At 44.0% G+C, this 22,568-nt stretch overlaps 1 protein-coding gene across 3 annotated transcripts in view; it reads right to left on the bottom strand.

Annotated features, from left to right (window-relative positions):
* LOC116953189 (fibroblast growth factor receptor substrate 2) overlaps window positions 1-14,564 on the bottom strand; it is a 38,772-nt gene extending 24,208 nt beyond the window's left edge. For 2 of the 3 annotated variants that reach the window (XM_076073790.1, XM_032973156.2), the window contains exon 1: window positions 9,481-9,607. The gene's annotated coding sequence lies outside the window, so the exon portion shown is untranslated. Of the gene's footprint in view, window positions 1-9,480; window positions 9,608-14,424 lie in introns of those variants that run through there. The other variant, XM_076073793.1, reaches the window with a different exon arrangement.
* Between the last annotated feature and the right edge of the window lie 8,004 nt (window positions 14,565-22,568).

Genomic DNA, 22,568 nt, shown 5'->3' with positions numbered 1-22,568 from the left:
ACCATGAAGGCACTGTATACAGAAACTTTAAACAAAAGTAATTCCATAAATACTTACCATGTTGTGCAATATCATATCCATGAATTGACAATCAAATCACCAGGGGTGGAGTGTGAATACTTAATCCCAGGGTGTTACACAATGTCAGAATTGCCAGGCAATACCAAGGTAGTGCTGTCTCATTTGTATTATTTCTAGTGTTGTAAGTGTCATATGTACAATATTGTTCACTCCACTAGATTATTAAACATTGAATCGTGATTTGCATACACAATGTTAGTGTCTCACACGCACATTTTAATGCATGTAGAGCGAGAGAATTTGTTTTAATCGACAAAACGATGCATCATGGCATGTTTACTACCTAAACATCTCGAACTGTTTACCCTCGCGCCAGTGAGACACCGTTTTTTAAAAATAACAATTTAATGAACTGGGTTGCGAGCGGCAGTGCAATGCTGTACGCGTCAGGCAAGTGCAAATGGTGATAGGCCGACCTCACGTGTATACATGATGCTACCCCAACACATGCAAGAAGCTTTGCACATAAGAGTGGTCTCTGAATTGTGCACATTAAAACGACATCAATGTTGCCCGATACAATGGATGCAGCCCCAGAGGCACACAACGGCCACACTGTTGTGTTTATACATTTGCAAGTAAGCCGTTCTCGTAGGGACGTGGCCTCAGATATTTTATCCATCTATGGCATGCGTTGCCCTTTCAGAAAACGCCTCAGCAGCAGCAACAACAACAATGTGAAGGCGCACAAACACCGGGGAGCCTTATCAAAGGGGAGCTATCTTTGCAAGCAGACATTTATCAAAATTGAGACAAGCTCTCAGACGGAAGATAAATCATGCCGGTTGGTCTGCCTCTCACGTCCAGGCTCCGGGAATGTGGAGAGAGTGCCAATGGCTTACTCTGGTATGGACCCGCGACAAGCAACTACTCGGATAACCGTACGCACCATCACTCGCGAACACCATTACTTGTGTGCACCATCACACACACACACGCCCCTGCACTGACACGCATCGCTCATCACACACGTACTATCACTCGGGACACACCGTGACCCATACAACCCACCATGCACAAATAATATCACTCGCACATACACCTCACTAAACACCTACCAGTTTGTGCGTGCATCGTTTCATTGCTGCACCACCCCCTTTACGAACACATAAGTTAATACAGGCTCCCTTCAAACACACCGCCTTTCATACAGGGACCGGTTCACTCGCACTCCCTGATGAACACACTCATTCATACAGGGGTCCCTACACACACCCCACTTCATTAAAGCAAGCAACCTTTATGCAACAACCTATATGTGCATGCCCATTCATTCAGCACTTTTCTTACACACACACCACACTTTATTAATTTGACTATTGATGAACCCCTTCACACAGCCATCATGCAACAGCCTATACATGTATGTACCCATTCATTCATGCACCTCTCAATACACTATACCTTATTCAACGGTTAATACACGAACTCCTTCAGACGCGCCTCAGGTATCAGAATATATATGTATGCACCCACTCATTAGTCAACCATCTCACACGCGCCCCTACTCTCTTCGGCTATTTATTGAATAAACCCTTCACAAACCCCTCGAGGAGAGCGCATCCCTTCAATTACGCACTTATTTATGCATGCATTAATGCATTTATGTATATCAAATACGATTATGCCTGGTTTCTGTGGACTATGAAAAGGCTTTGATGCAGTGGATATTAACGCATTCATTCAAACAAATCGATATGGTAAAATAATTAACCAACATGGGACATCTACGCTGAGAATTTAATTAAAGAAAAAGGTATAACCAAACGGAAACATTTAACCAGTATCAGATTTGCTTATAAGTCATTATAGCAACCATTGGAAATGAACTACAGGAGATTATTTAAGGACAAAGATGGCTAAAAATCTGGGTCCAAAATCAATTGGCAAAACAAAAGTCCAGTACAATAAGTTAGTCCAATGAAAATATTTGTGGGACAACTGAAAAATACACGAGTGTGTATGTATACCTCGGGCAAATACTGAAGGCAAAGTCGAGGCCAAAATTATTGAGGCAAACGAGAGCAGGTTAGAGCGCTTCAGGGAAATTTTATTTGAATTTTAAAAGCAACTTACGGATTGCATTAAGTAAGTTTTCAAGCAGTACATATGACCTACCATGACACGAAATTAATTGGAAACATTGAGCAAAGTAGTGGGTTTCGGCAAGACAAGATTATGGCTGGTGATCGGAATTTACAGAGTAGCAAGCCAAAGGACAAAACACCCCCCCCCCCAAGATATCCAACACCGTGATGCCCTCATCCAGCAGTGGATATATTATGGACAATGATTATGCATGCACTCCCATGATGCACGCATTCTCCACCCACACATGCACCCCTGTAGACAATCCCCCTTTTAACATACTCCTTCATCCAACACCCCCCCTCACTTCAGCCAGGGATGAGTGGTGGGGCCCAGATAACACATGGCATTCAGGCAGTAAAAAGGGGCATTTGGGCCACACATCATGTATTGATTTGTACTTTGTTAAACCAACTTTATCTAAAACACAACATGCCCGGGAGCACCTGCTCCTTCTTTCAACACGCACACACTCGTGATCCCACAGCTATTTTAAGACGCTACCGCAATAAAAACCTAACAGCCCTTGCCTATTTACAGAACGCTTACCCATAATTAGTAACCAGGTGTGAGTTCACACAGGTGATGCTAATTCAGTGCTCACCAGGGACAATACAGAGACGCTTTACGACCCGCAATGCAGCGAATAAGTGAAACAGAGTGGTGGGATAGTTTAGAGCCATTCTATCACTCGAAGTAATAAAAACTAAACAAACAGCATGCTAACAAAAGCAGGCACTGAGCCTAACAAAGGACTTGAGATGCACGGTAAATGACTGTCCTAATCAACCATGGCAATGACATTTAAGTGGTAAAGAAAACCGACTGGACATTGAGGGGAAAATGACGATGTCTGTTATTTATCCGACAAGCCTCTCAGTCTAAAATCTATTTTACAGGCAGGTCCTGCATTGTTATGTTTAGTTGACCGCTTTTTAAAGGAGCGTTTCAACAATTAATGTTTAGATATCGAAAACACTTTAACACTATTTATTAACATTAATATACCACCGTATCAGCCAAAACACTACGGATTTTCCCCACTTGGTCAGAGAGACATCGGCACACTTTCACCAAAAATCTGACGAAAATTTACATTTGTTATGTTGATAATCCAGCCAAGGATCTGCAGTAAACTATTGTACTGTACTTGTATGTGCAAAACTTCTTCCCCCAAGTAGCTTTTTATTGACAAAAAACCCTTTACATTAGCAGATCATCATGCAGCTGGGTGCATTTGTAGGCGACAGACCACCAACTAAAGCCAAAATCAAGACACCCAAGTATATTTATTTAAAGGGAACATTAATCAGTTACAGGAGCGGACAACGCAACGGGTGGCAATAACAACGGCTCTTGAAAAACAGATGCACTGCTGTGCCATGTTGTGGCCCACCCTCAAATGTGCAATGTGGATGCATTTCAATTGTAATTCCTTCATTGAAATGTATATATTTGCAGTGCTCTCGTCACACGCAACAACACGCAACAACCTCCCCCCCCCGTGATTCCCCCTGGATGGGCACTGGTAAAGCATCAAAGACCCCCGTATAACCACCTATTAAGGCCAGCACGGCACACGAGGGGATGAGTGGCCAGAACCACGCCCAACCACCTTTGTCTCCCCAGCGGCGATGTTCACACACCACACCAGGTACTCATTTGCGACTGAGTCGACCTAGGGGAGGCCCGGGACCAGTTCAGATAATCGTCACTGTGTTGGCCCTGAGCGGCAATCTAACTCGGGTTGCGGCGATGTTCACACACCACACCAGGTACTCATTTGCGACCGAGTCGACCTAGGGGAGGCCCGGGACCAGTTCAGATAATCGTCACTGTTGGCCGTCAGCAGGAATCTAACTCGGGTTGCCGGGTTAGTAGTGCAGCGCGCGCTACCCGCTACACCACCGCTCCCCACTGATACCCAATGCGCACACACACACACCACTGTCCAGCAACAGCACAAGATGGCCTGAGAATTGTTTACCGCAACCAATAATTCACGAGGGAAAAAAATAGAGCAAATATAATGAACCAACGTGAATGTAGTTAAAAATGCACAAAGCCAATTCAGCTCACCATTACAAATAATAAAATGAACACAGCAGGTTTTAATCCGGATTCGTAAATGCTAGGGGTGGCACGACACATTGATCGCTATCAATACTTACGCCCACAATGCAAGCGTGCATCGAATGGCATGTGTTAGAATAATTCTTTTTCAATCCTTCAAACATAAAGCGGTTCTGAATCTTTTCACGCACGAGACATGTTAAATATACAAAAACATGTTTTTTTTCCTAAATTCAAATGTGCACTGGGTGGCGTATATCACTTAGTAACAAAATAAATGTTGACTATGGCTCCTGTCTGTATTTGTTTCTCCACATTATAAAAATTTAAGTATTTATTTACACATCCCATTGATGGCTTAAGTGCCTTCCGGATGTTCTATTATAAGCAAGATCGTGAGCTGCAATAGACATATAACAAGTTGGGCCCCTTTGTAAGAGGATGCTTTGCCACAAATGGAGGCAATTATTTATTAATTTACAACCGTGGTTGACGTAGCACCCACCCCTGGTGGCTGCAGGGTTTACATGAACCAAATATGTACAATATATAATTATCGGTCATGATTAATCCACTGCTGGATGAAGTTGTCGCCATCTCTGACAGTTGTGCAATGCAACAACCCAGTAAGCGCCTGTAGAGGAGTTAAAAATGTAATCAATCCATCTCTGCAATGGATACCCACTTGGTGCACACTCACTTTTTTTTTGCAAGCCAATGGATGCACGACATAAACAAATCATACACCTATCGTTCTTACGCATACAATTCGATGCACGTAACGCATGAGCACATTAACCAATTGTAATCAATGAAGTGATGTGCAGTTACAAGCATACTGAAAAATGTGTATCACAGGTGCTCGGAGCAGTGCAATTTTAAATACTGGCAGTGGCACGCCTTCACCCGTTCGGCCGAGAGGAGTTTTATCCTCAGCTTGAGGGCCCAGCAATGAGGAACTCGCTGTGGCCAAAAAAATCCCTCTGGGTCAAAGCGAGCTGTATTTTCTCTGTGATCTGCCGAAATTCCATAGCACCGTTGCCAGAGGTGGAAGTGCCACCGCTACTGGGTTTCCAATTAACGTATTTATTCAGATAAGTGTAGTTCATTCGAATAAGAGTTACTTTGAGAATTGATATAACTGGATGAATATTTATACTTCATAACAATAATATACCTTGCTTTGTGTTGAATGTTGAACCCCTTTCACACCGTACATAGCCAACTGCGCTAATCGGAGGTGTGGAAGCGAATAAATGCATTCTGGACATAGTAAATAAGTTTTAAAGCAATATAAGCGACACGGTATAGATTCCATCCAATTACAGCTATAACCGGGAGGTTACTGTAAAAACACCGCACAAATCACGGCACACACCGCCAACTGTGCTTTGAAAAAGAGTAACATTTCCTCAACTTATGAAAATAAAAACAGGCAATTTGGATTCATCCTACTTCTTAATGGATACCCAGCATGTAAAAGCACTGTCAAGAGATCCAGTCACTCCCACTGCACTGGCAAACAGTGAGAGAGACTCTGTGGCGAGGAGCTCTCCACGACAAATAAATGCACATCACGCAAGAGTGATGCTCAGGGAACAATATTCAGATTAGGCGACGGCCGCTCTCGCACACAGAGGTGAAACTCACGTGGCATCGTCATGCTGTCCCAAGGCATCGAGTGTGCAGTACGTACATTTGCACAAACGTTCTACGAACTGTTTGTGACTCCCTGAACACTGGATTTGACCAGTGAGTCTAATGTTGAGGTTATAAGTGCTATAATGAAGAATGTTTTAGTTAAACTCATTTGCATGTAGATCCGACGGGGTGGTACTGCGGTCAAAGCACTCAATTCGCATTCAGAATGCTGATTTTTTTATTTTGGTAGTGAGCCAACTTAGTCCATCATCCTTTAGAGGTTGATAAAAAAAACAACCACCACTTTTGGAGAACAGTGCGGATGGCCATCTACCCAGAAATGCCTCGCTGAGTCTCAAGACATTTTAGGCAGGTCCTGCATTGGTGAGTTTTTTAAATGAACGTAGACCATTAACAATTTGTTTCGCATGTGGGAGGAAGCAATACTCACAAAAAACACATTCATACGAGTGACTAACACTTGATACTGCCATATTCTGTCTAGCTTCCAAATCCACACCTTAAGCAATTGGAAAGCCCAGGGGGTTAGGCCACCTATTCAAGTAACAACGAGGCAAAATTATGTTTTCTGGCATGACCACATTGGGATTATTTAAGTTGATTTGGTCATAAGCTAATCCTAACACAAGGCTGATCTCAGCCATGAAAATGTGGAATTTTCATAAATCGCTCAGGGCCATGATTGCAAATGAGCACTGCCCCATCTTGCAATTGAGCATGGAGATACTGACTTTCGTGATGTCTGAAGATTCCAATGCTTGCATAGTTTTGCTTTTTCAAAAATAAATTTTGACAACTTAATCATGCCACTGGTTATCCCAGGCGTTTTCACAGCTCCCTTGCCAAAACATTGCGGTGAGAAAAAAAGTGTTTAAAATACCTCCCCGTCGGTATCACTGTACAACGACCTTTCTTGTCTACATTATGCGACGCATTATACTGTGAGAACCGATTTGAACGCTTACAGCGAAACCGCATGTTTCTACAAAGCAGCGTCAATATTAGTCCGCTGGTGAACGCGCGCCAAGTTCGTACCACCAAAGGACGGGCGCGATCAGATTTTTTTGCATAAGCTGTGCAAAATACAGCGGGCATGAGTTGGATTCTATTCATTCATGAAGGCACTGTAAACGACGAGAAACAAGGAGCAGCCAACAACCGAAGAAGGTGAACGTTGCACTGGGGAGCAGGGAAGGCAGTTTAGTGGACAGAGCACACGAGCCAAACAAATTCTGGACCTGCCTCTAATCAACCAGCCACAAACACTTTTATTTCTCATCAACCAGCCACTATTTTGCGACCCTTGCACTGGCCTTAAAGAACCAACCCAACAGCCATTTGTACAACCCCTAATCACATTCAACCAGCCGTATAGATAATTGTACTAGACCTCACACTGGCCCTAACTCTAACACACTTGCCAAGACAATCATTAATCCAAGTCCTAACCCGAATCACCTAGCCATCCAGCTATTTGTAATAGCCCTTACAATGACCATAACTAACAAGCCGTTAGTGTAAGTCCAAACCCAAACAAACTAGACAATCTCCTAAAACGAACCCTTCACCGTGGCCCTAAACTCAAGTTCGGCGTTTGTCAGGGCCCATTTTTCTCTTTCTGTGCACTCTTTCAGTCTTGGGTGTTCACGGGCCAAGCGGCCACACCAAGTCGGCGTCGGGGCTGGGGACCAGCTGCGGGGCCACACGCTAAACCAAAGCTTCACCCTAAACTCACCCGTGACAAAAGACAAAACAAAAACGAGCCGAGACTGCCGCTTCATCCTCCTCGTTGAATTAATGAAGGCGGTGGTGAACAATAAAGAGAAACCGTGGCCTCGCGTCTCTTCTTCGTAGCCCCCGGCTCAATTCTTACTGCCTCTCACTTTCCCAGTTTCTCCTCCTCTGTGCGCATACTAATCCACGAGTCCATCTTGCGTCAAGTAAACCGGTTTAGTAAGAGTCGAACTCTGTAAACTGTTCATGCAAAACCAGTTTACAACGGTTTAATCCAGAAGGAGACTTAGCCAAATTTAAAGTATTTAGTTAAAATTGTGCCGAAACAGTTTCATTGATTATAAGTCTATGCTTATTCATTTCATCAACTTAGAAATGCATGTTACTGCTACAGTTCGTAGTTATTAAACGGTGTACATGCACATTCGGCAGACGCGATGCAGTGGTATGTACTGTATGGACGCGATCGTAACCGAGCGACGAATGTAAATAAATAATTTTCTATAAGAGCTATGGAGCCGAAATTTGGAATAACATGGAGCCAAAATTTTGGACTTTACACTCATCACTTGAACAATCCGAAAACCAAAATTCGAATTACTCCTCACAAAAAAATATAACAATCGATCAACTCTCAGGTTGATTGATTTCACTCATAGGGCAGGGGGTCAAGCCTAAAGTTCTAAAATGCTTACGCTTGGCGCTAAACGTACAAATACACGACCCCCATCAACAATGAACCAAGTAATCCACCTCCCGTGGAGTGTGACGCTAAAGCCGATCGAGAGAAGGCAATCTCTGTTGCAGTGGGCATTGCGATCATATAATGATTGAAGTGATGACGGCGAAGGTGAGTGAGGACGCTGATGAGGATGGTCATGATGCTGATCAAGATGATGACGGTTATGATGTTGGTGACTATGTGATGCTAGGCCTCGGTTGTATTGGGCGCTGCCTGGCCAAGCCAACAAGGAGCAGAGTAGCATTCTCATCACACTGAGACGGCGATGATGATAATGGTGGTGACAATGTTGGCCGTTTAAAATGATCATCGTTGTGTTAGTGATGGTTATGCGAGTTATATTTATTGTGAGATTACGATGATTACGATGTTGGTGACGGCAATGATGGGAACGACGATGGTGATGACAATGATGTGGACATGATGCTGATGATTATAGTGGACAACCATGATAAGTGACGGCGACTTCATGGTGCTGATGGCTATTTTAGTGACGGCGATAAAACTGTGATTATGATGATGGTGCTGCTGCGGATCTTTGTGATAATGCCGATGACAGTCACGATAATGAAGTTCCCGTTGGCAACTGTGGTCATTGTGAAGATGATGTTTCCCACCATCACCACCACCACCAGACATCGCTTCTGAACAAATCCCATCATCATCATCCCCCATGCTGCTCACACAGGACTAGAGACAAATCCCAACCAACAGACGCGCGAGGACAAAGACGACTACCTCCCTCCCCCTTCCATGCCCGACTCACAGCAACAACAACAACAACAAAACGACGACACCAACAAAGATGACGATGATCATAATAAAGAAGAGGTGAAGGTCTCCTCCTCATTCTCCCGCCATCACCCGCCCGCACCGCCCGCCCGCACCGCCGCCACCACCCCCCACCCCCGGGTGCTGCACCGAGCCGCCGCGGTTTGAAAACAACCCTCGCGGCCAGCAGAGGCGAACGGCGAGCGGAGAGAAGAGAGCGGCGAGGTGGTTGCGGAACGAACGGTAGGGTGCGGGAGAGGGGACGACGAGGAGACGGAGCGACGTGGTGCGGGCAGGAGGAGCAGAGAGACGAAGAGCGGCACACTCACAGTCGTCAGGGCTGCCGGAGCGACGCGAGGGCGGACATCGCGAGCGCCGCGCTTCTTCTCTCGGGGCGCCCGCGCGAACAATGGCGCGGTCTCCACGTCGGGGTCACGGGTCACGCCACGCCCCCCCCCATTGCCCGCCCCTCCCCATTGCCCGCCCCTCCCCCTTCGCCCCGCCCCTCCCCCTTCGCCCCCCCCGTTCATCAGCTATAGTCCCCGCCTCTTCCTGCTCTAGCCTCGCCCTCGCCGCCTGCAGACCCCTCCCTATTTATTTCAAATGAACGTACCGTACCTACATCTTCACATTAAACGAATTTAGTTTCCAGCCAATCCACGAAAGTAATGTCCTGAAACAACCGTCCTACCTCAAAGGGTCCTCCTCTACCGGAGCCGATAGTATTCCCGTCTTTGCTCTACTAACTGTTGGTCACCTAATATACAAACCTATAGCCCATATGTTCAACCTTTCCATCAAAGAAGCATCAGTTCCTCTAGAATGGAAACATTCCTATGTCCGTCTACTTCACAAAGGGGGCCCTAAAGATGATCCAAATAACTACCGACCTATCTCAATTTTGTCCCCGTTGATGAAAATTTTTGAAAAATTCTTGACCTACCAAATTAGCAGTTTCATGTCCACCAACAATCTACTACATCTAAAACAATCTGGGTTCCGAAAAAAATACAGCACCACATCTGCTGCATTAGACTCTCTGAATCACATTTACAGTAGCCTTGATAATAAGTAGTACTGTGTATGTCTTTTCTAGACCGGTCCAAAGCTTTTGATACAGTAGACCACAACACCCTGCTTAGTAAACTAAGTTGCTTCGGTTTTTCCGAAAACGCAGTAAAATGGTTACACAATTACCTCTTTTCTCGCACCCAAACTGTATTCACAGATGGTTGAAGGTCAAACAGTGTTAAGATAACAAAAGGGGTTCCACAGGGTTCCATCCTCGGCCCCCTCTTGTTCTCTCTTTATGTCAATGACTTGGGCACTGACCTGGATTCATTCCAGGGTAAATCTTTTTGCAGATGACGCGATACTGATTACTGCTGGCCGCTCTCCGGATGACGTGATTGCTAAGCTACAGAGTGATTTCAACAAACTACAACATCAGCTAGTTGCTCTTAAACTAGTCCTGAATACCTCCAAAACCAAGGTGCTATGCTTCTCACCAAGACTAAAGCAGGAAGTTACTTTTCCCCAATTAAATTCCTTAAATAATTATCAAATAGAGCAAGTCAATACCTATAAGTATCTTGGGGTCATCCTGGATTCAAAACTGAATTTTGATGATCACATTGATATTGGTAAAAAGACAAACATAAAAATTGGTTTTCTGTATCGACACAAGCACTGCTTCCCCCCAATGTTCCGTTTGGAATTGATAAAAGATACCATACTGCCTCTACTTGACTACTGTGACATCGTGTATAAATCAGCCCCAAGTACTGTACTGAAGAAGCTTGATTCCATCTATCACTCGGCCTTAAGATTTACATTGAACTGCCCATATAGGACTCACCACTGTGATCTCTACATTGGGTCAAACTTAACATCTCTTAATGTTCGACGGCTTGTGCACCAGATCTTATTTATTCACGATATACTTACAAAAAAATCCGCAGACTACCTGCTGGATATCCTCTCTGTTTCAAAGAACAAATTTGACCTCAGGTCTTCGCTCATTTACCAGCTGCACATTCCCTATTGCCGTACAAAAACTGGAGGGAGGGCCTTTGATATTGATGCCCCCAGGGTCTGGAATGCTATTGCCAATAAACTGCAACTTAAATTGCTACCAATGAGATCTTCTCTCAAAACTGATATTCATTGGCGTAAAATAAAATGTTTAGCTCCAGATGACGCTGCAAAGTATTATCTGTATTTTTATTTAGTGTGCTGATCTTAAAGGTGCATTGAAAAATGTTATACTCCAACTGATGCTTCTATTGTGGAGTAACTCATGCAGCCAGCTATGGCTCTAGGATTTGGTGTTACATGTTATGTATGTAGTTTATTGTAAAAAATCGGTCACAGTCCCTATGATCCCTGTTACGTTGCAATTATGGCTTTATTTTTTGGTGATTTTCGAAGACGTTTTTTGGTTTGGACATGTTTGTTTTGTTGTAGTACGGAGTTACACTGATGGCCTTAATCTAAGTTTTCTTGTGGTTGTTGTTGTCTGACTTGCATCCCACTGGGATTTTTTTGCACCCAGCGTTGGTGTACGGTGCTTTTTTCAGGAATATTTTGCTGCTTTTTTCATGGATTTTCTGTTTGCACAGTCACATAGTCACTTTAAGATGTTTTCTTGTTCGTGTTTTTGTTTTTTTGTTTGTTGTGGTTGCACCCGATTCAAGAGCCGAATGGCTCACAGGGCTATACCAAAATAAATAAACTGAAAACTTAAAGCTTTCGTGACTGCAGGGATTTATATTCCTTGGGCCTTTTGGTAAAGCCACGTAAATAGAAAAATGTATAAGAAAAACATAATATTTTGTTATTATTTTTTCTTCTATGTACGTGGCTTGACCGAAAGACCCAAGGAATACGTACCGTACCTATTTGTTCCGCACTTGTTTATTAGAAGTTTTTATTCTGGTACAGGGTAAAACCCATACCTGTCAACCCATACGGTTTACCCGTATTCTTGTACAGGGAAATTGAGTTTTCAGGTCCATATGGCGTACAGTCGTTTAAATACAGGAAAAAAATGTCATTCATAATAAAAAAAAATGTCTATTTGGTTGTTTCTCCCTTGTGATGTGACTTTATTGGATGAACGTTGATATTTATAAGGGCACGGTGTGACAAATAAGGTCCGAATTGGTCTGTAATAAGATGGGCACTGATAAGGGGTTGACAGGTATGAAAACCTGTTGGGTGATAAATGCTCATTTTCGATGGGGACCTGGTTATGCCACAGGAGCCTGGCTACAGCCAAAAAAAAATAATCAAAAAGCAAATACTGTAGACATGGTCAGGTCCGAATGACAAGGTCGTGCATCAACATGGTACAACATACATATTATACAAGGTTTATAGAAACGCATCACATACAATAAAGATAACCTAAAAGCTGCTAAGCAGGTCCAAAATCGAATTAAAGTAGGACAAGGATGGTAAGGTTTTAATCACAAACATGTTCGCTGTGTGATTCCAGAGATGTGGGGCCGTCACACGGACGGAATTGAAACCGAGTTTAGTACTCACTTTGGTGATGCTCCTGCGTTGGCAGTGCTGCACAAGCAATATAACGGGCAAACTCAACAATTTTGGCAACCACAGTGGCCTTAAAAGAGGCGACGATTCGGGCAATGTAAAAGCTGTGATGAATGGCCCTTCTTAACCCTCTGAAGGCAGTGTATTTATTGACGGACGTGTCGAGTTCTTTATTTCAAAACAATCATTGGCGTCGTGGATAATATAAACAAAAGGTCCGATATCTTAAATAGAGAATCATTGGCTTGCAGTTCATCAGCAAGTTTGTTGTCTTAAAACAATGCTGCTGAAATTATGCACTTTTGAAAGGCCGAGGGGCGGATGGGTTATGCAAGTACAATACTTACTATATATTCGCTTCGTTTCTTTATTTTAGTTTGGTATTTGTCAATTTGGTGACCCAGAACACTATTGGAAATGAGACTCTCCCCGCCTCTCGACTTCTCACCCGATTAAACAAAATAAATGTGATAGTGTCTGCTTATCGAGTTGCTTTAAAAGCTCCGTCTCCTCTCTCCCAAGTCCTGGCCACCTGCGTCTCGCCAAGACCCCCACCGCCTCGCATCCTCCCAGAGCTTCCACCTCCCCTTAAACCAGCCCCAACCACCTCCCTTGCCTCTTGTCAAATTATTTGGCGATTCTGCGTTTGGTTGTCGTACACACGAGCGCAAATAACAAAATGTAGTAACCCAATACATTCGTCACTAAAACTGCCTTAAAGTAACATCAAATAAGCGAGCGGCCATGATTCACAGCGCCGATGACTCTTCTTCCTTGGCTGCGTGCAGTGAAATGTGGCCATTGCGCGAAACGTCGCTTGTTATAAACTTTCCCTTTGTTGAGTATTTTGTTTGCCTCTTGTTGTGTACCTCAGTGGGCTTTTGTCTGGCGGGATATGGATGGTTTATTTTTTTATGTGATTGGGTGATTTATTTACCTTTCTTGCACTTTGCACTCCTACCATGTTCCTGTATTGTTTGTTGTAACGTTCTTACCCGTCCCCGACGGGACATCTGCGAAAAAGAGCTTTATAGCTCATCGGATTTCTCCAGTATAAATATTCTATGAATCCATCGATTTATGTCGATTGCGTTCATGGTACGTTTGTTGAAAACTTTACGAGCCGGAATGAATTCCCTTCTCCACGTTTCGATGATAAAATGTTCGGAATTGCGACTCTAAACTCATCTTGTGAATCTTTACGCTCTCTAGTGGTGTGTATCTTTTGAATACGCAATTTTGTGATTCCGTTTAATGCAGTGGTGTGAATTGTTTCGTTAGACTATGTACCAGCATCGTTGATGATATATAATTCATAGCGGTTGTGAAACTATAGCATCTACAGTTGATATGGAAATCTTACCTTAAGACACCCATATCAATTGATATAACGGACTCTCAAAATATATACCGGAGAACATGCATATTGTTAAAACAGTTGATATGGAAATCTTACCTTAAGACACCCATATCAATTGATATAACGGACTCTCAAAATATATACCGGAGAACATGCATATTGTTAAAAAATAAGTTTGATGATGAATCAGTCCATCATTGCACACAATACTGTACTAGTATAACAAATTTTGGCCTGAACAAGTCCATCAATTGTCATGATTGATGGCCGCGATTAAATTTACAGACGGCATCGATTTACACTTTACAATTCGTGGTGGCCATAAACCAACGAATCGAGAACAACTCGTTCTCACCTCGCTCGACGAATGCCATCGTGATCTTCACGATTTATAATAACGAATCAATTAATCTATGCATCTGATCGATTAATCGATTTGCATTCACCGGATCCTCCCACTTCTGGCTCTCGACCACACCGCCCTCTTCATGGAATCACTTCCGGCCCCCACTTTTGAAACCCCCCCCCCTCCATTTAGATATTACCCCAGAACTACTTCCGGCCCCCACCCTCCCCCCCACTGACCAATCCCCTGCTTGAACCAATTTCCGCCCCCCCCTCTCTATTTATCTATTCCCCCGGTCCTACTTCCGGTCACTACTCTTCATCCCCCCCCCTCCATTTATCTATTCCCCCGGTCCTACTTCCGGCCCCCCACCCTCCCCACTGACCAAGCCCCCTCCTCGATCCAATTTCCGAGCCCCCCCACCCCCCACCCAGGGGTTGAGCGCGAGACCGGAAATGAACGTTGGCCTGATAAAAAGCGCGGGAAAATCGAAATCCGCTTTGGTTACCGCTGAGGCGATCAATCGCGGCCTCTGGCGGCCACAAATTGACACAGAAAATTAGTGAGGTTTGCCTTACCCCCCCCAACCCCCCCACCTAAAGAAACAAACCTTTGTCGTGGATAATATTTTGGTCGCGAAAGCCCACGTCGTTCAACTAACACCACCGGCACTCACTGTTGGAATAACGTCGAATTGTAGCGTACACATCAACGGAGGCCTCGTTCGGTTAAATCCCATTAATTAAGCGTTTGGCTGCATGTGGGGAGGAAAACCGGATTATTGTACCCGGAAACCCCCCCCCCCCCACCACCACCACTCGTTTAAAGGCAGCCTCACTCACGACGCTGCACAGACGGATTCAACAATCCGTTGCCTGTCCAAGCTGCTATCTCCTGCACGCTGGGGCAGCCCAAATGCCTATGGCACTGTTAATTTTAATATATATTTCGCACATGGAAGACGAGGATATCTTGGGGGGGGGACGGGGGACATATGAGAAGGGGAAAACTAAAGTATTGACATAGCATGGCACGTATATATTTGTTTAGCTATTTAACTTTTCTTTTTTTTTACAGGTAAAAGCCCACTGAACTCTATATCGCTCTTTTTTTCAGAAGCGACCTGGCCACCATTGGTAGCTCAACGAAGTGGCTTATCGTCATGTGCACATTAATAGCGCGCGAATAATCCAAACGCGTGATGTCGATTCTGTATGTGGAGAGGACAAACCGGAGGACCCGGAGAAAAATCGACGCGACCACGGGGAGAGAAGAGTGACACTCAAACTCCAAATATTCAGCGGCCGTCAGCATACCTGTCAAACCCTTATCAGTGCCCTACCTTATTCCAGACCAATTCAGACATTATTTTGGTCTTATACATCTCAACGTTTCATCCTACAAAGTCCCATCACAAAAGAGAAACACAAAAATACAAAATGTGCGCGTGTTTTTTTTGTTGTTGCCCGTATTGATAACGGCTGTACACCGTACGGAGCTGAAATCTCAATTTCCCTGTACAAGAATGCAGGTAAACCTTACGGGTTGACATGTATGCGTCAGGGTCGCGATCAAACGCACGACCTCCTGTATACCAGGCGAGGTAGTTCACATTTTGCCTGGCAAAGTCTGCAGGCTCACAGGTTCCTCACCGACATGCAGGCTCAGTCAAGTACAACAGCAATGGTTTAGAGAAGAAGTATAAACATCGATAGAACAACTAAAACAATTCCTTCGTACACTGGGTATTTTCCTACCCAGGTTGTGGGTCTGGCTTTCATGGTTCCTCTGCAGGAATACAAAAATGTAAACGCATTTTGACATGTGGTGAATTCAACGACATGAGCTACATTAGACAAATTACATCCGATCACAGACAACCCCAGTGAATTTTTATTTAAAGCTTTCGTTACTGCAGGGATTCATATTCTTGGTTCTTTCGGTAAAGTCACGTAGAAGGGAAACAATAAAATAATAAAAATAGAAAACAATAAAATTCTCACGACGTTTCGACTGCAACACAAGCAATCATCATCAAGTGTGAAAACCACAGCAAGAACATTTTTTTTTTGCTGTGGTGAACAACGTACAATTACTGAGTAAAAGAATGTATTTTTTTAAAATAAAATTCACGTCAATGTTCTCCATCTTCTGAAAACCACAGCAAGAAAATGTTCTTGCTGTGGTTTTCACACCTGATGATGATTGCTTGTGTTGCAGTCGAAACGTCGTGAGAATTTTATTGTTTTATATTTGTATTAGTTTATTGTTTCCCTTCTACGTGACTTTAGCTAAAGAACCAAGAATATGAACCCCAATGAAGCTAATGAGAAGGGCTATAGGCTGAGACAGAAACTGTTCAGATTATATAACTTACCCAAAACGTATTCAAATACAGGGGATTTTGAGTCGACTACGTTAATTTTGGTTTTATCTTAGATTTATAATAAGATGCATTACTATATTTAGATAGTATGAATTAAAAAAAGCATACTGAATCATAAACGCATTCGAGGACGAGGATTGCATGTGTAAATATTTGTCCTGGTCTTAAATAGACGTTTTTCCAAAGAGGTATTATATCGATCCAATAGATTTCACACACTTTAAAAAAAAGACAAACATACAGCAAGTTTTCCAGAAAAGAGAAAAAAAACCCCGACAGCCCAGATTTCTGAAGCTGAACAACGTACAATTACTGAGTAAAATAATGTTTTTTTAATTAAATGTAATTCCTGTCAATATCCATCTTCTGAGAGCCCTTCGATGTCCCCATGAGCCCCACCAGATGGCGATCTGGCGCTTCCATACACTCAGTCGCGGGGCAATCCTCACGTATTCTCTTTTTTTTTTAAAGCGATTGCAATAATTTGGTCATACGAGAAAACTCAACGCGTTCGAAAGTAACACTGCCTTAATTCGAAAAGTATAAAAAGGCGACGTTTCGGGTAATGGCTCTTCCGCATACAGCATTGAGCTATGGAGGGCCGATTATCCTCTTACTTTGAAGGAACTTTTTTAAAAAATGCTTACACGAAAACTTAAAGGAACATTTTAAACGCATGTGAAATAGTTTTCAGAAGTTAAAAACTACGAGGCACGTTAACAACGCCATGTGTAACCAGTCTCTGGAGGGTTACCTAAAACAGTCGAAAGGTTGATCACTTGAGCAGTTATAAGTAACGTTACTAAAAGTCTGTATTTAAAAATTAATACATTGGGAATGCATGTAACATCTTTGTCCCGATGTCTTGGGTCAATTTTTAATTTCACAAATAAAATAGCCGTTGTTATACTTAAGACTTTTTTTAATCGTTATATTTGCCAAATGGTTACTGCAGTTACATTTAAACTCGTTTTTTAAATCGTAGAATTAACTCGATTTGCCGACTCCATCACTTCCCCTAGCCGGCTGGTGGAAAACGGTACTGAAAATATTTTGTTGACCAATCGTAAGTCTTTTTGAATGCCATTCTCTCGTATGCGTGGTGTTTTATCCTCGTATATTAGGTTGTACCCAATAGTCTGACCGTGGAGTATGATGAAATGTTGTTAAGTTGAACTTTCGGAATAAAACCTGCGGCACAAAAAGAGTTTTAGATGTGATTAGGGGGACTGGTTTGATTGGTTGGATGCGTGTGCAGGTTGAAGGCGGGTTGGGTGAGCAAGTTGGATCTTTGAATTAGGACGTGTCAGGAAAGTGCTGTAGATATAATGTGGAAGATGAGCTTGTGATAGATGGGGTACGCGTGTCCAGGATGAGGCGAGCAGGTTAAAGAGACGGGCACTGGAGCGGTAACCTGAGGTCGGCAACCAAGGGGAAGAGCGAACGAGAATGTAAAAAGTGGTCCTTGCAAGTCGAGCGTCAACTACGCCACAACCTAATGGCTCTGGCAGAAGAAAGAAAGAAAGCAATGACGAGAAATGACGCCTTCAGCCGACTCGACGAGGAGTTTGGCCAGATAGCTCAGTTGAGTTGGGGGGGGGGGGGTCCTGCATATTCCTCAACACGACTCGCGAGGCCGAAACCGTGACAATTCATAGATTCACGGGGAGGGGAAATCGATACAGATCTATAGCCTTACGAGTCGTTATGGAAAATATAAATAACAGGATTAAAATTATATCCTCCACAGTATCTCTTTCACGTACCCATCTCTCCGCAGAAAAAATATATACATTCCTTACACAACCCATCAGCCATACGGCCTTCTGGGTGTGCATTATTTCAGCAGCATTGATTCGAGACAAGCAAATTCTGACCGGTTTCGACACTTAGTGTCTCATCAACAGTCTTGCAATATAATTTTGTGTCGATCTGAGAACCCATATCCTTCCTGTAAGATCGGCAGTTCACCAGCATTGATTCAAACAAATTTGATTCATACTCCACCGGTACAAAATTTGCTTGTTTTAAAACAATGCTGCTGAAATTATGCACTCTCAATGGACCGTGCTGGGTGGTGTAAGAAATACGTATTTTTTTAAGTGGACAGACGGATATGGAAAGGCGAAATTTATCTGCTTATTTTGTTACATTCTAAAAAGTGGCTCACCACTCGTCATCGCTGCATTCATAACAGGAAGCATTCCTTAACCTTCTATGGGGAAGAGTGAACAAATACAAGTGTCGTGACGTAAATGGTGTCACGAGGGTGTTCGCGCCAGCTACTGTTACAGGAGCGCAACTGTGCGTCTGGAGCCTCTCTCTAGCACCAGAGTAAGTACGGCATGTCAGCCAGCCCTAGGGGGCATTGTCCTAGTGATGGCCTGAGAGAGGGCAAGGGAGGACGTCCGTAGCCTGAGCGGGGTACGTGGTGCTCGATCGAGATCCTTCGGGAAAGGTCTCGAAGGGGCATGGCCGAAGTGTTCTTGGCTCGTCTGTGGAATCAAGCCTGGGTCCCGCGTCTCTTCATCTACGGGTCTTCGTCTAGAGTTGACTCGCTACTCACATAGTTAGCCACATCACCTACAATAGAACCCGAGTTACGTTCAGTGTTACCCGCTAGGGAAGTTGTTAAATAAAAGTGTTGCCTCCCAGTCCAGAGTGTGTGCCTCCGTGTTGAACAACACTCCCCAAGCAAAATCAACACTCGTTTGCGGGAAACGTTTAAAACTTGTATTGTTAACGAGGTGATGTGGTTCTTACAAATGTATCTTTATTCGTGATTACCACACCACCAATGCATCTCGTTCAAGCGCCACGTGGGCTGAGTCAATTAGCGTGTATCCATCCAAATCTGGGCACGGGCTAGAGAAGCGATGGACTGATGTGGTACAGAAGGATGTGGAGTTGATTGGACTTGCCGATGACCGGTACCAGCTGTGTCAAGATCGGCCGCTGTGGAGGAGGTTCGTGAAGGATGCTTCCGGGGAGTTGGAGGCAGTCGCCCTCCAACAACAACGGACAGCAGAGGAGCGACCGTCAACAACAACGAGCAGAGCGCCGGGCGGATAAAACGCAGAGTTTGGCACAGTGGGGACCAATAGTTGGTGCATCTGCTCGTCATCTTAGTCAACCCATGGCACCTGGATCTGTTCCGTGACCTCCTGCCAGCGGCCCTTCGACACTTCACGTGGCATCAAAGTGCACCTAGCATGGCACAAGGGCGGTGGTGATGTCACTGCCACTTTGTGGTGAACGGCGGTTGTTGTCTATCCATCACGGTTGCTGAGCACTGCAGGCCCCAATGTCCAGACGCCAAGCGGCCAGCAATAAAAAGCACGATTATAGGTGTAATCGATCAGAGTTGATATCTTTATTGAATTAAGCAAGCATAGGAAATTAGACGCGAGGTAGGAAGTACAACTTTAAATGGTTGTGACCTGTGGTGTGGTGAGTGGGTGGGTGATTGGGTGAGTGGATGTCTGAGTGGGTGAGTGGATGTCTGAGTGGGTGAGTGGATGTCTGAGTGGGTGAGTGGATGGCTGAGTGGGTGAGTGGATGTCTGAGTGGGTCAGTGGATGTCTGAGTGGGTGAGTGGATGTCTGAGTGGGTGAGTGGATGTTTGAGTGGGTGAGTGGATGTCTGAGTGGGTCAGTGGATGTCTGAGTGGGTGAGTGGATGTCTGAGTGGGTGAGTGGATGTCTGAGTGGGTCAGTGGATGTCTGAGTGGGTGAGTGGATGTCTGAGTGGATGTCTGAGTGGGTGAGTGGATGTTTGAGTGGGTGAGTGGATGTCTGAGTGGGTGAGTGGATGTCTGAGTGGGTGAGTGGATGGCTGAGTGGGTGAGTGGATGTCTGAGTGGGTGAGTGGATGTTTGAGTGGGTGAGTGGATGTCTGAGTGGGTCAGTGGATGTCTGAGTGGGTGAGTGGATGTCTGAGTGGATGAGTGGATGTCTGAGTGGGTGAGTGGATGTCTGAGTGGATGTCTGAGTGGGTGAGTGGATGTTTGAGTGGGTGAGTGGATGTCTGAGTGGGTGAGTGGATGTCTGAGTGGGTGAGTGGATGTCTGAGTGGGTGAGTGGATGTCTGAGTGGGTGAAAGGATGTCTGAGTGGGTAAGTGTTGTTTTCACTTTGATTGTCGGCTAGTGGTTGTGACAGTACGGATGAGACGAAACTGTCCTGAGCATTGGAGGAGGAATGAATTGGTGAAATTCACGGGAATAGTAACAATGGGAGTAGAATAGCAGCAACGATTATGAACAAGAGTATTTTTGTATCTCAAAAATGTTGTTTTTATTTTATTTCTCAAAACAGAAATTACAAATAATACTTAATTTGTAGCACTTTGTCAATCGACTACTATATATGAAAGCCCACCCTGTGCCGTGTTACATGCGGGTTCCTGTAATGCACTTCACCACGCGGGTCAGTGTGGGTTGGTGAAAGGGGTAGGCAGGGCAGGATCAGTTCAGATATCACTCCCCACTGATGTTAGCCGTGGCCAGAAGTTTAACGAGGCAGATGCGCCACTACGGCCACCCAAACACAGGAATGAGAAATGAGTGCTTGCTTAAATTTGACAAATTTAGTATTTACCCTTTTTTGCAAATAAATAATTTAGTGTTATTTTGTCAAAGCGTCCTTGTTTCTTTTATTATGCACCAGGTAAAGCCCATCACACTTGATAATAGCAACCAAATAATGTACATGCATGTTTCTGAATGTAGAGGGCAGAACGAGAGGACCCGGAGAAAAATCCACGCGACTACACGGAAAGACACGAAAACTCAAAATATACAGGAATCGTTAGGGTCCGGGATCGAGTACCAGGCGATTGAAATAACATCTAGCCACCGCGACGCAACAATATCAATCATATGAACACGCCACCACGTGGCGTACAATGCACAATTGCCGGCAAAGTCAGCTTCATTCAAACTCGGCTGCTTAAAGGGCACAGCCCATGGCTTTACTCTGATAACGTGAGGGCTTAAGAACAGGGTGAAGGACGAGTCATTGCTTAATTCTATGTTATTTATATACATATTTCGGGGCTTTTACATCCTGAATATGAAAATAGCAAAGAATTCGTTTTGGCGTGCAACTAACCAGAACTGGGTGGAGCAGTGGCACAGAGGTTAGCGCCCTCTGCAACTATGTATTTAATTATTTATATGCTCTACATAATTTTTTTATTTAAAGCTTTCGTGACTGCAGGGATTATTATTATCATTTTAATGGTTCCCTTCTACGTAACTTTACCGAAAGAACCAAGAATATGCTCTACATAATTAAATACCCTTTTTATTATTTACGCATAATTTCCCGCGATGGGATTTATTTAACGCCGAACAACTGATTCATAATTAACTAAGTATTTACAATTTAATACGTAGCTTTTACCAACATATAACGAACCACGCGTGTACAAGTATCAGGCGCATCACTGTGAAGCAGAGGTGGAAGTTTAAGGTTCACTGAATGTGGAAGGTTAAACAGATTTTTCCCGAGGGGATTGAATCATTTATTTTATTTCATTGTTAAATAAAAGTGAAATGAAACACACGAAAGAGCACTAGCAGACCACGTAGTTGACCGAAAGAGTCCAAACGCGTGGGTTCCCTGAATTTTGTACTCCAGGTAATGTTTTTAGAATTCCTTGTGTGTACACCCGCAAAGCAGCACTCCTTCGTAAATAACACTGAGTTAACAGACGATGTATAATCGGTGACGGTCCGGGCAATAGCCCTTCTTCATAGCACATGA

The sequence above is a fragment of the Petromyzon marinus genome, chromosome 3 (genome assembly GCF_048934315.1).
Source record: "Petromyzon marinus isolate PM22_M1 ecotype Great Lakes invasive population chromosome 3, UKy_Petmar_22M1.pri1.0, whole genome shotgun sequence".
Classification (NCBI taxonomy): domain Eukaryota; kingdom Metazoa; phylum Chordata; class Hyperoartia; order Petromyzontiformes; family Petromyzontidae; genus Petromyzon; species Petromyzon marinus.
Note: the sequence above shows the minus strand (reverse complement) of the source record. Positions and strands in the feature narration are given on the sequence as shown.